At 40.3% G+C, this 18,444-nt stretch overlaps 1 long non-coding RNA gene across 3 annotated transcripts in view; it reads left to right on the top strand.

Annotated features, from left to right (window-relative positions):
* Positions 1 to 17,538, top strand: part of LOC144455913 (uncharacterized) — a 390,611-nt gene extending 373,073 nt beyond the window's left edge. For all 3 annotated transcript variants that reach the window (XR_013484760.1, XR_013484768.1, XR_013484765.1), the window contains one exon: positions 16,387 to 17,538. This is a non-coding gene — a long non-coding RNA (uncharacterized LOC144455913). The remainder of the gene's footprint in view (positions 1 to 16,386) is intronic.
* The last annotated feature ends 906 nt before the right edge of the window (positions 17,539 to 18,444 follow it).

The following is an 18,444-nucleotide window of genomic DNA, read 5'->3' as shown; positions in this document are numbered from 1 at the left end:
TGATGACTTCCTCTGTAATTTGATTTTGAGAGAAAAAGAATGAATAACTCTTTGAAATCAAATTGAACTTTAAAAAGCTGGGACAGGAGCCTGTTCCTTTCTTATATTTCCTTGGCCGTGCTGGATAGATCAGAATAGGGAGAGATTACAAAGAGGCAGGGAGAACAGTTTAAAATACAATCACGTGAAGAGATGAGGCCTGAATTTGGGAGTAGGCAGTCAGTGTGGATGAAGGGGAAGATATGGATTCAAGAGAGATTTTTAGTCAATAGGCAATAAACATTTATTAGATGCTTACTATATGCTAGGTAGCATGCTCAGCACTGGAATTTTGAAGGATATATTTATAAGGATCTGGTGACTGATTGAAAATATGGAAGGCAAAAGGTGATTCTAAGGTGCTTAACTAGAAGGAACTAAAGGAATATGGCTAGGATTTATGGAAATGAGGAATTCTTCCAAAATTTCTTAGCTTTTATACAGGGCAAACTAGGATCAAAACAAGGGCCACATTGTTAGCAGTACCATCACCATCACAGTACATATTTTAGTTTTTACGTACATTATCTTATTTGAGAGTCATAGTAACCCTCAATGGTAGGCAGGACAGGGATTATTAACCCAGGTTTAATTTTTTTTAACTATCTGAGGAAAGTGAGGCTCAATGACTTGAAATGACGTACTCAAAGCCATGTGACTAAATAGATGGTGGAACATTGACTGAAATTTGGAGCTCCTAAATCCTAACTGGCTGTTTTTTGTATTAGTTTTCCAAGAGACAATTGGAAATAAAGGATACTTATAAAGGGTCTACCCCAGGAGGTAGATCTTGGACAGAGATACAGATTGAGGAGTCCTCTTAACAAAAGAAATTTGAAGATTTTTTGTTAGTCATTTAATACACATCCTCCAGCTAAAGGACCTTAGTTCTGGAATACTCTATTTTCTCTACCATTCTGTGAACTTCTGAACATTCAATGATCTCTTGAACTATTTACACCTTTTATTGTTATTTAATGTTCAGGGTTTTTTTTATCTTCTTATATGTAGTCTTAGTCAAATGAAGGCTTTGTATCCCTATAGTACCTGAAACATATTAAGTCCTCAATAAGCATGCATTGCCTTAATTCCATATGACCTAAGCATTGTGTGGGGGGGGAAGTCTGTGGGGGATTGTTGTGTGGGATTGTGTGACCAAATATTTCTTTTATTCTGCATTCTTCTTATTTTACTGATGTAGACATTTAATTTCAGTATCACAAAATGGAAGATATTGCTTTTGCACAGCCTCTAAGAATGAGTATCTTGAAAAGGAGACTTTTATATTTATATTTACATTTGCTCTCATAGGTCAGAACCCACATCACCTTTTGTTATTAACTGTTAACCATTGTAAGGTATCAGCTTCATAGTGAGGAAGTCAAAATAAAATTCAGCTGATTCTCTGAAGATGCAACCTAGCATCTAATCTAATCTGATCATTTAGTTGTTGCCAAAAATCACAGGAGATAGAAGGAAACCCAATGGCTAGATACCTGAAAAACAATCCCCACTTGAGCACACTTAATACATGGTCATTCATCCTCTTTCTAGAATGTCACATTGCAATTCAGATACCTCATTAGGGAAATACCTGAGTGCTGGTTTCCTTACAAACCTCTGTAAAAGCAGTGTTTTAATTAAATTTTTGACAAAGTCAAACTATAATAGTGCAGTTGCTGAAAGAAGTCCATACTTGGTCCCAAGGCTGATCTTAACTATCTCCTCTTTAGCAGAGAACAGCCTCTCTGACATGGATGGCATAAGGAGAAGCAATTCACCCAAGCAGGGAGAGCTATTAGGCTAGAATCCCACTAAAGCTGTCACTATGATGGTGATGAATGAGAGAAAGTTCTGAAAATGAACCCATGTTAGCCTCAGCTCCTGGGACTTAGTCCCCAGTGGAGGGAAAGATGTTTTGTTGAATTAATCAAATCTCGCTAGGCTTCCTTCAGGGATTTGAAGGTCAAGCTTCTCTGACCAACAGTGGAAAAACTGATGGAGAGAGATGAGGCCAGAAAAAAAGTGAATAATAGCCCTAACATCAACCAAGTTTTTTCTCACTGACTCAGGAAAAGTCATTATTAGTCAGAGACTAGTTTAGGAGCTTTGGCCCAGTGTTGACAAAGGTGTGAAAATTTGAGGAAAAAAAGAAGATTTTGTGTGACTCAGTAATTTTTTTTTCATCTTTGAAAACTCCAATAATGTCTGCCCACTTTGGAGTACCTGGGCTCACTTCCGCTATGGCTAGAGGCAGCCGTGACAGGCTGGGACTAACTTCCCTTCCTGATACCTTCAGAACATGCTGTGGGTCCTGTCCCAGCCGTCTGGAGAGTTGACTTGAAAAAACAAAACCAAACCAAACGAGGAAGTCCAGGGAGTTCAAGAGGGCTAATAAAGAACAGGACACAGAGAAGCCTTCCCAGAGACAAGACAAGGCCATGCCCTGGTTATCTGGGGACTTGAATGGGACCAGCTGCTTCTTAGTCAGGTTTAGAAAAAGATCTGGGGATTTCGCATTCCATTGTAGTCTGGCTGGTTGGCCCCACCTCTACAGTGACACCGTCAGAAAGAACAATGATGCTCACACTCAGTGCCACTGGCAGAATGAGGAGAAAATCCCCCAAGACCCTGACAAGTAGCAACTCTATTAGGATCAAAGGCAAAGAGAGGGTTTAAGGTGCAAAGCCAACTAGAGAACAAAGAAGTCTTTAAAAGGAAGGCGGTACTGATGACTAATTATGCCATGGAGCAACCTAATGTAGGAGAGGCTGGGCAGTGATTCCTCTCTTATCAGGCCTCCTGGCTTTGAGGGAATGAATAACTGACTGAGAGAAAGTTGGCCCCCGGATCCAGACCATCAGGAGTATGTATAGTCTTTGCTTGGTGCTGGACAAAGTCAAATCACTCTCATAAAGTGCCTCCAGTTTAAGTGCTTCTAGAAGGGGTTCGTCAGCACCCTGCTCCAACGTCCCTTTGCTCTGGCCCTGTTGAGCTATCAGGGAAGGCATCATTATCATCCACAAGCATTTATTATGCTCCACCAAGTGCTGGGAATACAAAGAAAGACAAACAATAATCCCTGCCCTCAAGGAGTTCACAATCTAACGAGGAGAGGGAGACAACACGCAAACAACTACACATTTAAGCGATATATTACAGATGTGCATATAGTCATATGTGTGTGTATGTGTATATATGTATGTGTGTGTATTGTGTATGTATATCTATTTGTATTTGCTGTTCAGTCGTTTTCTACTCTTTGTGACTCCATTTGGGGTTTTCTTGGCAAAGATACTGGAGTGCTTTGCCATTTCCTTCTCCAACTCAATTTACTATGCGAACAGGGTTAAGTGACTTGGCCAGGGTCACACAGCTAGTAAGTGTCCGAGGTTAGATTTGAACTCAGGAAGATGAGTCTTCCTGACTCCAGGGCTGGTACTCTATCCACGCCCCCCCCCCCCCAGATAGATAGACAGATTGTCCTTTGCAGCATTTTATGGCTTCTGCTACTGCTCTCCCTAAAAGGTCACTTCCCTTTCCACAGGGCTAGTTGGAACTGCCTGGACAGAAGACAGCCTGGCCTACTGCCCAGGGCACAGACAGAGGGCATAGTGGCCCACTCAGGATACCTATGGGCTCTCTTCACGGCGGTTGGGTTGCTCCTGTCCTTAGAGGCAGACCAGACCCATCCCTGCCGAGATTCCCCAATCCTTCCCTAGCTTTGGATCCCTGCTTTTCCCAGCCCGGTTAATGAGAACTTTTGCCTCCGCTTGTGGCTGTGAGCTGCCTTCTGCTATTGCCTAACATTCACATTCCCAAATTACAGCGCACCCTCTGTTAGGTGTTGCAATTGTGTTGGTATTCCAGGCGCTTGTAAATACTCGTGCAAATCAGTTTTTCTGATGTTTGACTGCAGGGCGAGGTGTGTGTTTACAGGCCTCAGGAAACCAGGGAACGCATTTGCAGCCAAAAGGGAGGAGCGAGCAAGCCAGCGCCAGCGCCGAGGAGTCAGGAGGGGTTGCGCCAGCCAGCGCTGGCTCAAAATGTTTGCACAAGCAAACCACAGGCTTCCTGAGATATGTGGAATCTCCTTTAGTGTAGTAACATTCCCAGTTCTGAGGCAGAGGTCAAGGCTTTGGGTGACACTTTAGATAGACTTTAAAGAGCAAATTCGGTTTAAAAAAAAAAAGATTGCATTGTGGCCATGGAGAGATTTCTGTGTGCTCAGTACCACTCCTGGTTTCCTACAGAGTTCTTTGTTTCCTGTCACCAAACCTGTAGTGTAAATGATTCACTTCATCCCTCTGGGCAGTTCACCTTTCCCTTTAGCTTTTCCCGGTCTCCTGAGCTCCTACTGGGGACTCTTCCGGGGAAGCCTCATTCTTCTCTGCGGATGGTTCTGAGACACCCACCCAGACACAAAGCCCCCTCCCTGCTGCTGTTATTCCTTGGCTCTGTGTCTCGCTTGCCTCAGTGCAAGATGGAGTTCAAAGGAGAGATGTCAGGAGTCAGTTGTTCTATGATAACAGGAATGAAGATAAAATATTAAATGCCGCTGACTGTTTGCCCTCTTCTTTGTATTTCTCCAAAAAGAGTCTGGCAGCCAATTTCCCGGAGTCTTTAATTGGCACTTGAAAAATGAAACAATCTCTGTTCTTCAGTATTGGGAGAGAAAGTATTGTTTTCTGCAGAGGCCTTTATTTTGCTGACTGCCTCCCAATTTTGGTGCATTTATATGTGTAAATGATGGGGTCGGGAAACTAAGCATTTGGAATATTATAACAAACTAAAATTATGAAATACAATTTTATATCAGTTATTAAATTTTAAAATTAATATTTACTTACAGAATTTAGCAAGGAGGGATGTTAGAGGTTCCCTAGTCCAACACTCCCATGTTATAGATAAAGAAACTGAGTCCCTAGGGAGGGGAAGTAACCACCCTGAGGTCATGGAGTGAGTTAGAGGCACATCCGAGACTAGGACTCAGGGCTCCTGTCAAAGGTTCTTTTCACCACAATATATTGTTTCTAATTTGTAAACAAATGTCAGCTATCAGAAACTGAAATATAGAAGTTTACCTTCATAGTGAAAGATACTGATCTTTTAATTGAAACTGGGACTAATGGTGATATCTATTGCTCAAGGCCCTTTCTCTGTCAGCTTGTTGTGCCAAAAGCAGAATGATTATTCTTATAAATGGGTGAATCCCACATAGACACCCCCCCCCAAGCATAATAGGGAGAGGGGGTCCAATCTCCTGAAGATATTTATTTTGCAGTCCATAAGAGAGCTCAGACTTTTTGGTTCATGGCATGGGTGCACTGGAAAATATTTAACAACCAGCTCTGGGAAGAAAGGAATATACATTAAGCACACTTTTAAATTTCACTGCATTATTAATACTTTCTCCATCACTTGAGTCTAGACAGTTAACAGAACAATAAGTCAAGCTCTGATATGTAACACTTGCCAATTTTCAAGTTATGAATGCTTACACTGAAAATTTAATGATTGGCTCTCACAACCTGATTTGATCTGGATCCAGCCCACTCCTGGTTCCAGGTATCATAATATAATTACATGCCACACTGCAAATGAGCTCTAGTCCTGTGAAATCTATTTACTTTGTTATCAGACAGAAGATGGAGCTCTTACTGTACCATGTCTCCTATACAAAAATGACACTCCGACTCACCATCAGCAGTACATGTACATACATTTTCTGTTCAGCAGTGGGCATGGGTAGTGTTGAGCTTTCATCTATACTATATCTCTAGGCTGCCTTGTGACCAGCAGCATGTACCTAGAGGATTAGCTAGAGATGGGTCAAGATTCTGGGCCATTGAATGGGGTATATAGGGATGAGGACCCATAATATTTGCTTCATCAATACAGTGCTCCAACTACAAAGTCAAAATCATAGAAAGAAAAAAAAACCTCTCTAAACTTTTTGAAAATCTTCATTTTTAAAGTTTATTCTTTCTTTGTGGTTCTATTTCACTCTGAGAAAGGCAGTTTTTCTTGACATTGACAAAAGTTTTACTTTCTATTCCTGAGGAAGTTGTTGGCTGCATATCAGATTTCTCTTGGATCATCTTATACCAGTTCATCCAGTATGTGTGTGTGTGTGTGTGTGTGTGTGTGTGTGTGTGTGTGTGTGTAAAGAAATGGAGAGAATGACCATCAAGGAGGGAAGAAAGCCTGAAGTTAGAGTCCCAGGTGTTCCCTGTTGTTGGGTATAATAACACATTTAAAAATCTACAAAGGAAGAATTGCATTCTATATAGCCAAGAAGAGGAGAAAGTGTTTATTGTATATTTTTAAGTCACTAAAATGATAGGAATAAGAGGACCTACTCTTAATATAATACAAACTACCTATCTAAAACCAAGAGCTAAAATTTCTGATATTGAGAGGCAATAGAGGCTTTCCCAGTAACGTTGGGGATAAAGCAAGAATGTTCTTTGTCTCTACTATTATTACAAACTATAGCAGTAAGACAAGAAAAGAAATTTAGGGACTAAGCAAAGGCAAAGAAGAAGCAAATGTTTCTCTATTTATAGACAATATGGTTATTTATTTAGAGAACCCCAGAGAATCAACAACAAGGTAAATGAAAGAATAGCTTGTTAAGGTAGTAGAATATTAAATGTCAGAAATCATTAGCCTTTTTGTGTTTTGCTAACAAAACACTGGAGGAAGAAATAGAAAGAAATTCTATTCAAATAACTACAAAATACATAAAATGTTTTCTGAAGAGTTTATATAAATACAGTTGTAGAAAATGTGGAAATAAAAGAAGGTTTAACTGGATGATAGAATTGATTTGGCAATATATTAAAAATGATTTTATCATCAATTATCTAATTTATTTCTACCTAAATCAATAATAACAAAATTAATTGGGAAGAACAAAAAGTCCAGAATAGAGGTTCTTAATCTGGGGTAGATTTCAGGTGGTATGTGAATTTGGATAGGGAAAAAGATTATGTCTTCATATCAATATTATTGGTTTTCTTTGTTAGCCTATGTATTTTACTTTGTGCATTTAAAAACATTCTAAAAAGATGCCCATAGACTTCATTGGAGACTCAGAGGGTCCATTATATGAAAATGGTTAATAGCCTCTGGTCTAGAATCTTGAGAGAAATAATGAAAAATAGTATGAATGAAGGTGACCTCCCAGTACCAAAGATACTGGTTAAAAAAAATAAAAAAGTCAATTATTGGAACAAACTAAATAAGGAAGATTCAGAAATAATTGAACAATTGAACACAAACATTTGGGAGGAAGTTTCCCTATTCAGTAAGAACTTTTGGGGAAACTGGAGAGCACTGGCAGAAATTCAGTTTAGATGGGTAGTTTACACCATATGATACAGTAAGCTCCAAGTGAATGTACAACTTAAAGTTGAACCATAACAAAAAGTAGGTTAGGCAGTGTGACAGGGATAGGGAGCCAGCGCTGAAGTCAGGAAGACTATTTTTAAGTTCTGCTTTTAACATATTTATTGACCATATGATCCTGGGGTAAGCAACTTAATCTCATAGTGCCATAACCAACTCCCTAAGACTATAAGGTACAAAGAAAGTATCCATCTACATTGATAGAGGTAACTCCTTTCTACCAATGAAATCAGTGAAAAACAGTTCCTGTTCCCTAACAAAGAAAATAGAGGCATTTGGAAGAAGGTGAAGTTTCAGTATCTATGACTCAAGGGAAAATTCTTAACATGAGCAAATGACAGAGGTAATTATGAAAGGAAAAAAATAGTTTTGATTACATAAAATTAAAAGGCTTTTGATAAACGAAATCCAGCTAGAATAAGAAGAAAACCCCATCAGTGGTGGTGGGGGGTAGGGGTATTTTTCAATAGGAAGAAAACCCTGTCAATGGGGGGGTAGGGGTATTTGTCAGATAACTTTGATAAAAGACTAATATATAGGCTATAGAGAGAATTGGCACAAGTATATAAGACCAACAGCCATTCCCTAATTAATACATGGTCAAAACATAGGAAGAAAAAGTTTTCAGTAGAGGGAGTGCAGATTTTCAATATATGAAAAAAAACCCACTTCCTGTCACTATGTTAAGAAAAACGTAAATTAAAATCTCTTACCCATCAAATCAACAAAGATGGCAAAAGACAGAAACAGAGTTGGAAGGAGTGTGGAAAGACAGGCATACTCTAATACAATGTTGGTGGAATATGCATTGGCCTAACTATTCTGGAAGACAATTTGGAATTATACAACAAAAGTTGTTGTTTGTCCTTCATTACCTTTTAAGTGGCACTCTCAATGATGTACACATACTATAGGGAAGTCAATGACAGAAAAAAAAAGTCCTATAGATAATTAAAATATTCAGAGCAGCTCTCTTTGTGGGGGCAAAAATACCTGGGAACAAGTGGGTGATTAATCAACTGGGGAAATGTCTGATCAAATTGTGGAATATGAAAGTAATAGAATAGTATTATGCCTTAAGAAATTATGAATTTGAAGAATTCAAAGAACCATGGGAACAAGAGTGACACGAAGCAAAGAAAGCAAAACCAAGAGAACAATATATAGTGCACACTGCCTATGATAATGTATATGGAAACAACACTAAGATTAATTGCAATGAATAATCTTGGTTTCAGAAAACAGAGGGTGAAATATAACATCCCTCCTCTTAGGAGAGAAGGATAGTGGGTTATGCTGTCTTGGATGTGGGTGCTTTGATGGTCAATTTTCCTTAACTGCTTTTCTTTGTTATGAAGAAAGATTCATTTGGACTGAGAATGGGGGTGGGGGTGGGGGTGGGAGTGGAGAGATGACTAGGTACAGGGGACTATGATTTTCTTAATGTAATAAAAAAAAGAATTTTGTTGTTATGGTATTCAGTCAGTTCAGTCATGTCTGACTCATTGTGACCCCCATTTGGGGCTTTCTTGGCAAAGATGTTGGAGTGATTTGCCATTTTCTTCTCCAGCTCATTTTACAAATGAGGAAACTGAGACAAACAGGGTTAAAGTGACTTGCTCAGGTCACCCACTTAGTACTAAGTGTCTGAGGTCAGATTTGAACTTGGGTCTTCCTGACTCCAAGCCTAGCACTCAATCTACTATGCCACCTAAAAAGAATACTTCTTTGTATAGTACCCACCAGATTGGGTGCATGTGTTCAGCCTCAGAGAGCTGAAAATGGTTGGGGTTTCCTCTGGTGGAGGATTGATATAAAGGAAAACTTATTTAACAATTAGCCCTATCCAGAGTAGAATAGGCTGTCTCAGGAGGTAATAACTTCCCTTTCACTGAAGGTTTAAAAGAAAGTCTAGATAACCACCTGAGTATGTTGTTTATAGCTCATTGTAGGCTCTTGGAGCTACTTTACCAACCCCCAATGACACTGACAGGTTGGCTTCCCAGAGTCTGGATGGCTACTTATTTTACCCTTAGAATTCTAGAGGTAACTTTGAGGAATTGGGGGGGTGGTTTCTAGTACTATAGCTCAAGAGCCCTCACTGCTGTGTTTCCCACCTTGATTATTAGTTAATTAGCCAAACTGAATCAACTTTTAGAAGTGGGTATTTGCTTTGGGGGTATGATTGATTTAAAACAACCTCCCTCCTTCACCCCAAGTCTATGACACACATTCTCATAAATATATAGCGAGACCAGGGTAAAGTGGACTCAAATAGACCACACATGGCAAAAGGGATAACCCAGCCCCTAGAAGTCCTTTTGCTATAGTCCTCCAGATATTCCCTAGGTATGAGGTAGCTCTTCTGCTGAGATCCCTGTAGAGCTTTGAGCTCAGAGAAGAGATCACAAATCTGGCACAGGAAAACAGTACAGTGTGATAGGCAACTTGAATTATCTGAACACTTTGAGAACCTCTCTCTCTTCCTAAAGCCTGGCAGCTAATATTTTCTTGATTTGCTTAATGATAACCTCATCTTTCAAAAGGTAGAAGAACTAACAAAGGGAAATTATATTTTGAATCTGCTCCCTGCTAAAAAAAAAGGATGAATTGGTTGCTGAAGAGGTGCTAATGGGGACCTTAGGGAGATCCAATCATTTTCTCTTGGTCTTTTTGATAGAGGAGTAGAAGAAAATCAGGAAATGCTCAGATGTGCCTCCAAAATTTAGGAAAAGCAGATTTCAAAGTGTTCAGATGAGGGCGAGGTAGGATACTAAACTAAACTAAAATTTTTTGGGAAGATGTCAGCCTGTAAGAGATGGGAGCTTCTCAAGAATGATATGCCAAAGACATAAAAGGGATGGAGTTCTAATGAGGAGGGAAAAGAGGAAGTGTGTCAGGAGACCAATATGGATGCACAGGGACTCACCAACCAACTTAGATTCTAAGAAGTTCTAGACAGGAAACAAGCACAGGTAAAAGAGGATGAATGCAAAGGAGTGATGGTCTTGTAAGGATAGATTTAATAAATCTCAGGATGAGTTGAGGGAAGCAAGGAAAACAAAATATAATTTTTGTTTGTTCATTTGTTTTTACCTATGCTGGGGAAACAGAAAGATTAAAGAAGGGGTCTGACGGGATGATGGTGCCCAGTGATGACAGAGCTCTCCAGTTTTCCTTTTGCTTCTTTTTTTCCCAAGTAAGGAGAATGACATTTGGTCTAGGAAGGACAAAACAAAAATGGCTAGACAGGAAATTGAGACTGAGATAAATAAGGAACAAGTAAGAGGACATTTGGTTAGGTAGGTGGCGCAGTGGATCAAGCGTCAGGACTGGAGTCAGGAAGACTCATCATCCTGAGTTTAAAACCAGCCTCAGACACTTATTAGCTGTATGACCCTGGGCAAGTCACTTAATCCAGTTTGCCTCTGTTTTCTCATCTGTAAAATGAGCTGGAGAAAGAAATGACAAACTACTTCAGTGTCTGCCAAGAAAACCCCAAATGGGATCACGAAGAGTCAGACGTGACTGAAATGAGTGAATGACGACCAACAAAGAGAACATTTAGTGGCCTTTGGTGAATTCAAGCCATCTTCACCAGATGAACATCATCCTAAGATACTAAAAGAACAAACAGATAAGAGGTAACATGGTGCAATGGAAAATGTACTTGATCTAGAATCCAAGGTTTTGAGTTCAAATCCCAGTTCTACCACCTTTGTAGCACTTTTAGGTTCACCATCTGTAAAATGAGAGGGCTGCACCAGATGACCTTTAAGATCCATTCCATCTCTAAATCTGTGACCCTATGTGAATGTTCTATGAGTATCAGTGACCTCTGACTGTGGAGAACTAGAGTTGGATTTAAGAATTGAAACTGCTGTCCTCACTCCAAACAAAAAAAATAGGGAAAGGGAATTGGATTTTTAAAACCATAGGCCGATGAGCTTGATATCTCTTCTTAGCAAAATTCTAGAATAGATTATTAAAGACATGGCGAGTGAGAACCAAGAGAATGAAGTGGAAATCACAAAAAGCCAGCATAGCTGAATCAAGAGGAGACCATGCCAGACTAATCTCATTTCCTTTTGTGATACGGCTGCTAGATTGGTAGATTAGGAAAGGCAATAGATGTAGTTTACCCAGATTTTAGCAAAGCCTTTGACAAAATCACATTGTCCTTGTGGAAAAGAGGAAGAGATGTAGACTAGATGATTAGAAAAGTAAGACTGAAAGCTCCTCTGATAAAAGTCTTATTTCTTAAATATATAAGGAACTGAGCCAAATTTATAAGAATAAGAGCCACTCCCCAATTGACAAATGGTCTAGAGATATGAATAGGCAGTTTTCAGAGAAAGAAATCAAAGCTACCAATAGTCATATAAAAATGCTCTAAATCACTAATAAGAGAGATGCAAATTAAAACAACTCTGAGGTATCACCTCACACCTGTGAGATTTGCTAAGATGACAAAAAAGGAAAATGACAAATGGTGGAGGGGTTGTGGGAAAATAGGCACACCAAATGTACTGTTGATAAAGGTGTGAACTAGTCCAACCATTCTGGAAAGCAATTTGGAATTATGCCTAAAAATCTATTAAATTGTGCATACTCTTTGATCTAGCAATACTAGGTCAGAGATCAAAACTAGGTCAGAGATCAAAGAAATAAAAAAGGACCCATATGTACAAAAATATTTGTAGCAGCTCTTTTTGTAGTGGCAAAGAATTAGAAACTGAGGGGAAACCCCATTAATTGGGGAATGGCTGAACAAGTTATAGTCTGCCAATGCGGTGAAATACTATTGTATTGTAAGAAATAATGAGGGGTATAGTTTCAGAAAATCCTGGGAAGACTTATATGAACTGATGCAAAATGAAGTGAGTAGAAGCAGGAGAGCAATTTACACAGTAATAGCAATATTGTAAAGATAATCAACTCTAAGACTTAGTAACTCTGGTCAGCAAATTGACCCACCACAATTCCAAAGGATTCATGATTGAAAAAGATACTATCCACCTCCAGATAGAGAACTGATGGACTTAGAATGCAGTTGGGAGCACGTTTTATTTTTTCTTTCTTTTGCTTGTCTTCCTCTCTCCCATTTTGCCTCTCTTCCCCCTGCCCCCATAATATGGCTAATGTGGAAATTTGTTTTCCATGACTTCATATTTGTAATGGCTTTTGAATTTCTTGCTTTCTCAATGGATGGGGGGAGGGAGAGAATCTGGAACTGAAAATAAAGTTAAATTAAAAAAAAAAGCAAATTAGGCAGAGCCAGAACTGGTTGAAAGGCCAGACCTAGAATGTAGCCATCAAATGATTCAATGTCACCTTGGAAGATTTTCAGGGACTTGTGCCATTTTATCAGTTGCCTCAGGCAACTAGGCGCACAGTGGATAGAGTGGCACAGTGGATAGAGTGATGGCCCTGGAGTCAGGAAGATCTGTGTTCAAATCCATCCTCAGACACTGTTTGATCCTGGGCAAATCCCTTAACCTCTGTCTGCCAGAGTTTCCTCAATCATAAAATAGGAAAAATGATAATGCCTCCCTCCCAAGGATTCTGTGAAGTTCAAATGAGATAATATTTGTAAAGTGCCTGGCACATAGTAGGCACTTAATAAATGTTTGCTTCCTTCTTTCCTTCACTTGGATATTCATAGAGGGTTAACTTATCAGATTCACAGATCCCACAAATGAGAGGCATAGCTAACATGCTGGATAATGAAATCAGGATTACAAAAGTTCTTAACAAATTTGGGGCCAAATATAATAAGAGGAAAGTTAAGAAAATCATCTTCATAAGCATAAGGCCTGGAAGATATGGCCAGAGAGTTGTTTGTCTGTAAAAGATCTGGTTTTAGTGGACTGTGAACTCTTTATGTGTCTGGTGTGAGATGACAGCCAGGGAAGCTAGTGCCCCCTCCAGCTGCATTAAGAGGAGGCACAGCATCCAGCCCTGGGGAGGGGATGGTGTTTCTGTCCTTCATCCTGGTCCGATTCCATCTGGAGTATTATAGTCCAGTCTCAGCACTGCATTTGGGTAGAACATTAATAATGTGGAAAGGGTCCAGAGAAGGGCAGCCAGGATAATGAAGGGTCCCAAGTTCATGCCATGTGAGAATGGGTTGAAGGAACTGGGAAGATTTAGCCTTGGGAAGACATAGGGCGGGGGGAACCTTCAGCCTTAAGGCCACATATGGCCCTCTAGGTCCTCAAGTGCAGCCCTTTGACTAAATCCAAACTTCACAGAACAAAACCCCTTAATAAAAGGATTTCTTCTGTAAAACTTGGACTCAGTCAAAAGGCTGCACCCAAGGACCTAGAAGGCCACAGGTTCCCCACCCCAGCGTCTTAGCATCTTTGGGTAATTTAAAGGCCATAGCATGGAAGAAAGATTCTAATTGTTATGCCTGGGCCACAAAGGATGGAACCAGGAGCAAGGGGGTGGAAGCTGAAAATTTCAGTTTGATGAAAAGAAAAAGTTCCTCACCACTCCACAGCTACCCAAAAGTGAAATGAGCGCCTACTAGGAAGCTAGGTAGCTCAATGGATAGAGCACTGGTCCTGGAGTCAGGAAGACCCGAGTTCAAGTGTGGCCTGATGTACTTCCTAGCTGTGTGACCCTGACTTCTGTTTGCCTCAGTTTCCTCATCTGTAAAGTGGGAATAATAAAAGCACCTGTAGTCCCAGGGCTGTTGTGAGAATCAGAAGATAATACTGTATTTGTAAAGTGCTCAGCACAGTGCCTGATATATCATTGGTGCTATAAAAATGCTTATTCCCTTCCCTTGTGGACTGCTTCCCACTAGAATGCTTCAAAGGCTGAATGAGCACTTTTAGTATGATGTAGAGGGAATTCTTGTTTAGTTACAAATTGGACGAGATGTCTTCTGAGGCTACTTCCAGCCCTGAGATTGTGAGGTTGTGAGTCACTAATGCCAACTTGACCATTTACTTCCTGTGAAACCTTGGGGGCAAATCTTTTAACCTCAACCTCAGTTTCCCAATATGTTGCCTCCCCCTGAACTCCCTTCCTGCCCCCCCCCGACAATAGATGTTGGTCTCAATCCATGAGCATTAGAGCTCTAGAACTGATGTCTTTGAGAGGCTGTGGAAACCCTCCCCTCCCAAGAACTTAGAGCAAAACCCACCTCAGAGGGTTCGTGGAAGGGAGATGAGGCATCTCATCAGATCTTTTCATTCTGTTCACAGTGCAGAGACTGCATGGGAGGCAAGGAAGGCGCCCCTGTGCTTTCTCCTTTGGTGACTAGGCAGGAAGGCCCAAGTATCCACACCAAGGTCACTTTGGTGATAAGCCAAGGTCATGTTGGCTGAGAAGCAGCCAAGCTCACCTTGAGAGATCTGAATGGGGAAAAGCAGAGGGCAAGGGAGGAGTCATTCAGAACAGCAAAGGGAGCTTCTTGGTAATGTTCTGGTAAAAGGACGTTGTAGAGGGAGCGTTTCTTCTATCATGGCTCATAAACATCTAAATTCCTTCTGGTACACACAGCATTGTCTCTGACCACGAAGTAACAGATTGTCGTCCTGTGTAGACCTAGAGGATGGGGTCATGAATTGAGATGTACAAAACTATTGGAACCTTTTCTATAAACTACCTTGTTGGTTACCATGGATACTGGCAACACAGTGCTTGTTTGGGCTAATGAAAAATCTATCACTCTGATAAAGGCTGAGCTGTTTCTGATAACTGTGCATTAAATTAATCCTGCCATTCTTGACAGTCAATTTTAACTATGTAGATTTTCTTGTAGATAATTTTAAAAATGGTGACAATTAATATTTTATGTTTTTATCATGAGGCAATCCAGAATATTATCAGCAAACATATGAAACTTAACTTACTAGCAGGCCCCAAACATGGGTTGTCTGTGAGAACCACCCTTAATCCATTCTTCAGAATGGCCAGCCTGAATTTGAGGCAGAGTCCCTGGTGAAGCAGTGAAGCTGGGTACATTCTACAGAGCGGAGCATGTAATACAGGCCTGACCAGGGGTGGGGGTTGGAGAAGCAAGGCCCACATTTCATTTCATTTCTCTGCATCACTGTCCAGACAGCCTAAACATATGCTTTAATGTGCATATATTCAGAGGAAGTTGAGACTATCTTTGCATTTGCACACTGAGGAACAGAGTAAAATATTGTTATGTCGGATATACATTGAGATCCCATCTCATCAATAAGATGTCAGAGCAGACATCACTGATGTGGGAGAGGTCATCTGGAGAGTGCAAAGATGTCACTGGACTCTGGCCATGAGGCAATCAAACAGGAAGCGTCATCTGTGGGCTCACTAGTGTCATCACATTAACACAGCCTTACTGGCAGAATTGGCATTCAATTGTTGGTAGGGTGGTGGGGTTTTAAATACAAAAATATTCTGTAAATATATTTTATGGGGAATAATCCTTTTGAAAAATTGTCACAATCCTGGCGATGGAGGGCAAGAGTAATGGGTAACAGTAAGATGAGAATTTAAAGACATCCTCAAATTCCTTCTCACAGATGACCAGGACAACCTGGCTGGGAAAATGGAATGAGCAACTTCTCAAATGGCATTTCTGGGTGCCAGGCTTTCCTGCCTTTGAATGGGGTGAGCTGAGGGCTCAACCAGATTGGGTGGAGTATTTGGCTCGGGCTATTTTCACCGTAGCCAAAGGACCTTTCTTAATTGTACTCCCAGGAAACACCTTGGAAATCACCTAGCACAGCTCCCAAAGTTTATTTTTCATAGGATCAGAAACTTAAAAAAAAAAAAGTACAACCCATTAGGTACTGAATGAACTGGTATGTCTTTTGATAATCTGTCTAAAGTGCTTTGCAAACCTTAAAAAGTGTATATAAATGTGAGACACTTTGTGCACCAGTTCTTAACAGCTGATCCAAGTGCTTGTTTCTCTGTGGTCTCTAGGCTGTGGAAGCGGCCAGCGGTACCCAGCCCTCTTATCCAGGCTGTACTCAAGACAGAAAATCACAAGAGTCAACCTCAGGGATTTCATCTTCTACTTGGAACAGGAAAGAAAAACAAGCCACTATCTTCTGCTCTATCAAGCCTTGCTTAAATAAAGCCAATCATTTCCCTGGCTTCCTCAGAGGGAAGCTCAGATGAACATTTAAAATCTGTCATTTTCATGTGCCTTCTCTTTTTGTTTTCTCAGATGTCAGGCTTTGGTTTATGTAAAAATTAAGATGCAATAAATCCTCCCAGCCAGAAACGAAAGCAAAAAAATAAAACACAGAGAAAGAATGTGCAAAAGGTTTCTGAGTGCTGAAGCCTATTGGTGCCTTAAGCACCTCCCTGCCCCTCTGGGGCTGGGGCTCAGGACACTTCTGCCAGTGGAGACTTTCCTCTAAGGCTGAACCCCATCTTACCAATTAACCATTGCCATGCCTGCCTTGGGTTTCAGATATATTTTAATTGCAGCTTTATACTGTTCTGAGCACATCTGCATTGGGCTCCCTACAAACTGGGCACATCTAGGATGGGGGCTGGGCCCTCAACATGAGTCCTAAGCATTTGTAGTTGAGCTTTGTGCCTTCAGATCCAAGCTGAACTACCTTGACAACCCACCCCGACCCCCACCCCCCAATTGTTCTCTGTCATCTGCACAACTTTTTGCACATTCCCAACAGGTGGTTAGTAACAGGAATCAAGAAGGGATGGTGTTTTTGGTATAAAATATCTTTTATTTATTGTGAGTAACAGGCTACTGGTTTTTAAAAGAACTGTTGAAGGATGGATGTTAAAGTTGTGTGCATCGACTTTTAAAGTCACCATCACACCAGGTGGCAGCATTCCTGTGTGAGCAGGACAATCATCCCCTTTGAGGGATGCTGTCGGAATGGTGAAAGGATCCCTTTGCTCAACCATCTTTTACATTTTTGACCATGTTTTGAGAATGCCTCATTTGGGAGGCAAAGCTTTTTGAGGGAACAATAGCAAAAGCACAGACAGAACTTTGTCCAATAATTTTAAAACAAGAATAATTGTTTTTAAGGTTTATGAAAAACTGGGGAAAATTTTATGTTTGCAATTTAGCCAAAAGATTATTCACAAGGTATTCAGACCAGTAAGTGTAAAAATGTTTTAAATATATTGATAATTTGTATATATCATTTACAAAGTCCTTATGTTTATTAGAATTGTTATTTTGACAATTTCTGTACATGAAGTTCCCCAATTTGTGTGAAAACATATTTCCTTGTTTGAATTTATTTTATAAAGAAATATAGGGGCAGCTAGGTGGCACAGTGATTAGAGCACCAGCCCTGAAATCAGGAGGACCTGAGTTCAAATCCAGCCTCAGACCAAACACTTGACACTTAATAGCTGTGTGACTCTGGGCAAGTCACTTAACCCCAACTGCCTATTTAAAAAAAAAAGAACAAATATAACTGTTTGCTAAAGTAACACATTCAGTGATGTACAGTTACTTGTTCTCAATGATGATTTTGTATCACATTTTGTTATTTTACTCACTGGTCAGAAACATTTTTGCATCAAAATATTAAGACAATAACCACAACATAATAACAACCCTCAAACCTATAGTGGTTGAAGTTCTGTTGTGCTTAAGTCTTTCTCTAGGCCAGATATGGTCTCACAAAATCACCAACACAGTTGGGTGCCAGAAAAGTCAAGGAAGACACAGTGCTGCCTTCTCTGCAGCTCTCCATCCAATAAGCATGGCCTAACGTTCTCCACTCCCTTCTTCTTCTGTCAGATACTGGAGCCAAGAGATGGGAGATATGGAAACCAGAGTTTTGTTGTTGAGTAAAAAGAAAATCCCAACAATTTTGTGAAGAAAATTAGATTTTTCTGAAGAATTTCAATTACTGTGGGCTCTTCAGAATAGCACTCCAGTCTATACTGTCCTTTCCTGGAGGTGCTGGCTGTTTTTGTGTTAACAGGCAGGGAGCAAGGCTCCTAATTCAGTCTGTGCTGCTATCACTGAGCACAGCTATTATA

The sequence above is a fragment of the Phascolarctos cinereus genome, unplaced genomic scaffold (genome assembly GCF_003287225.1).
Source record: "Phascolarctos cinereus isolate Bilbo 61053 unplaced genomic scaffold, phaCin_HiC Scaffold_2;HRSCAF=192, whole genome shotgun sequence".
Classification (NCBI taxonomy): domain Eukaryota; kingdom Metazoa; phylum Chordata; class Mammalia; order Diprotodontia; family Phascolarctidae; genus Phascolarctos; species Phascolarctos cinereus.
The sequence above is the reverse complement of the archived record's forward strand: the minus strand, read 5'-3'. Positions and strand labels throughout refer to the sequence as shown.